The following is a 2,500-nucleotide window of genomic DNA, read 5'->3' as shown; positions in this document are numbered from 1 at the left end:
GGGGTACTGTGTAAACAGTATGACCAATACGAACTGTTGGAAGAGGTCAAAAAATGTATAATGGAACTGAGACATGCCCATGAAACGACACATTTTTTAAAAAAAAAAAATTTTGTTTGCACTTAAAATCTAAAAAGAAACTTTTTAGCAGAGGATGGTTTCGATCCATCGACCTCTGGGTTATGGGCCCAGCACGCTTCCGCTGCGCCACTCTGCTTCCACCCACCCCAGATGGGACTTGAACCCACAATCCCTGGCTTAGGAGGCCAGTGCCTTATCCATTAGGCCACTGGGGCACTGTTTACCTTCTGCAAACAGTACGAACTGATAGAAGCTGACTGAGAGAGCAAATGAAATGAAAATTTTTAAAAACAAACTGTTTAGCAGAGATGGTTTCGATCCATCGACCTCTGGGTTATGGGCCCAGCACGCTGCGCCACTCTGCTGTCAGCCAGTTAAGAAAAGACTAGAACTCACAATCCATGGCTTAGGAGGCCAGTGTCTTAGGCCACTGGGGTACTGTGTAAACAGTATGACCAATACAAACTGTTGGAAGAGGTCAAAAAATGTATAATGGAACTGAGACATGCCCATGAAACGACACATTTTTTAATTTTTTTGTTTGCACTTAAAATCTAAAAATAAACTGTTTAGCAGAGGATGGTTTCGATCCATTGACCTCTGGGTTATGGGCCCAGCACGCTTCCGCTGCGCCACTCTGCTCTCAGCCACTTAAGAAAAGACTAGAACTCACAATCCATGGCTTAGGAGGCCAGTGTCTTAGGCCACTGGGGTACTGTGTAAACAGTATGACCAATATGAACTGTTGGAAGAGGTCAAAAAATGTATAATGGAACTGAGACATGCCCATGAAACGAACATTTTTTAAATTTTTTGTTTGCACTTAAAATCTAAAAAGAAACTGTTTAGCAGAGGATGGTTTCGATCCATCGACCTCTGGGTTATGGGCCCAGCACGCTTCCGCTGAGCCACTATGCTCTCAGCCACTTAAGAAAAGACTAGAACTCACAATCCATGGCTTAGGAGGCCAGTGTCTTAGGCCACTGGGGTACTGTGTAAACAGTATGACCAATACGAACTGTTGGAACTGAGACATGACCATGAAACGACACATTTTTTAAATTTTTTGTTTGCACTTAAAATCTAAAAAGAAACTGTTTAGCAGAGGATGGTTTCGATACATCGACCTCTGGGTTATGGGCCCAGCAAGCTTCCACTGTACCACTCTGCTTCCACCCACCCCAGATGGGACTTGAACCCACAATCCCTGGCTTAGGAGGCCAGTGCCTTATCCATTAGGCCACTGGGGCACTGTTTACCTTCTGCAAACAGTACGAACTGATAGAAGCGGGAAAAACAATGTGTACTGGATAGCACTGAGAGACGCAAATGAAATGTTAGCTTTCTAATTTCTGTTTGCGTTTCATTTTTAAAAACAAACTGTTTAGCAGAGATGGTTTCGATCCATCGACCTCTGGGTTATGGGCCCAGCACGCTTCCACTGCGCCACTCTGCTGTCAGCCACTTAAGAAAAGACTAGAACTCACAATCCATGGCTTAGGAGGCCAGTGTCTTAGGCCACTGGGGTACTGTGTAAACAGTATGACCAATACGAACTGTTGGAAGAGGTCAAAAAAATGTATAATGGAACTGAGACATGCCCATGAAACGACACATTTTTTTAATTTTTTGTTTGCACTTAAAATCTAAAAAGAAACTGTTTAGCAGAGGATGGTTTCGATCCATCGACCTCTGGGTTATGGGCCCAGCACGCTTCCGCTGAGCCACTCTGCTCTCAGCCACTTAAGAAAAGACTAGAACTCACAATCCATGGCTTAGGAGGCCAGTGTCTTAGGCCACTGGGGTACTGTGTAAACAGTATGACCAATATGAACTGTTGGAAGAGGTCAAAACAAATGTATAATGGAACTGAGACATGCCCATGAAACAACACATTTTTTAAATTTTTTGTTTGCACTTAAAATCTAAAAAGAAACTGTTTAGCAGAGGATGGTTTCGATCCATCGACCTCTGGGTTATGGGCCCAGCACGCTTCCGCTGAGCCACTCTGCTCTCAGCCACTTAAGAAAAGACTAGAACTCACAATCCATGGCTTAGGAGGCCAGTGTCTTAGGCCACTGGGGTACTGTGTAAACAGTATGACCAATACGAACTGTTGGAAGAGGTCAAAAAAATGTATAATGGAACTGAGACATGCCCATGAAACGACACATTTTTTAAATTTTTTGTTTGCACTTAAAATCTAAAAAGAAACTTTTTAGCAGAGGATGGTTTCGATCCATCGACCTCTGGGTTATGGGCCCAGCACGCTTCCGCTGCGCCACTCTGCTTCCACCCACCCCAGATGGGACTTGAACCCACAATCCCTGGCTTAGGAGGCCAGTGCCTTATCCATTAGGCCACTGGGGCACTGTTTACCTTCTGCAAACAGTACGAACTGATAGAAGCAGGAAAAACA

The 2,500-nt window shown here is 44.2% G+C and overlaps 3 non-coding genes across 3 annotated transcripts; all 3 read right to left on the bottom strand.

Annotated features, from left to right (window-relative positions):
- Positions 1-223: 223 nt before the first annotated feature.
- trnar-ccu (transfer RNA arginine (anticodon CCU)) lies at positions 224-296 on the bottom strand. The gene has a single exon. It is a non-coding gene; the product is annotated as a tRNA-Arg (tRNA).
- Positions 297-1,258: 962 nt separating this feature from the next.
- On the bottom strand, positions 1,259-1,331 carry trnar-ccu (transfer RNA arginine (anticodon CCU)). The gene has a single exon. It is a non-coding gene; the product is annotated as a tRNA-Arg (tRNA).
- A 1,047-nt stretch (positions 1,332-2,378) lies between these two features.
- Positions 2,379-2,451, bottom strand: trnar-ccu (transfer RNA arginine (anticodon CCU)). The gene has a single exon. It is a non-coding gene; the product is annotated as a tRNA-Arg (tRNA).
- Positions 2,452-2,500: the final 49 nt, after the last annotated feature.

This window comes from Oncorhynchus keta, unplaced genomic scaffold (genome assembly GCF_023373465.1).
Source record: "Oncorhynchus keta strain PuntledgeMale-10-30-2019 unplaced genomic scaffold, Oket_V2 Un_contig_14520_pilon_pilon, whole genome shotgun sequence".
In the NCBI taxonomy this organism is placed as follows: domain Eukaryota; kingdom Metazoa; phylum Chordata; class Actinopteri; order Salmoniformes; family Salmonidae; genus Oncorhynchus; species Oncorhynchus keta.
Note: the sequence above shows the minus strand (reverse complement) of the source record. Positions and strands in the feature narration are given on the sequence as shown.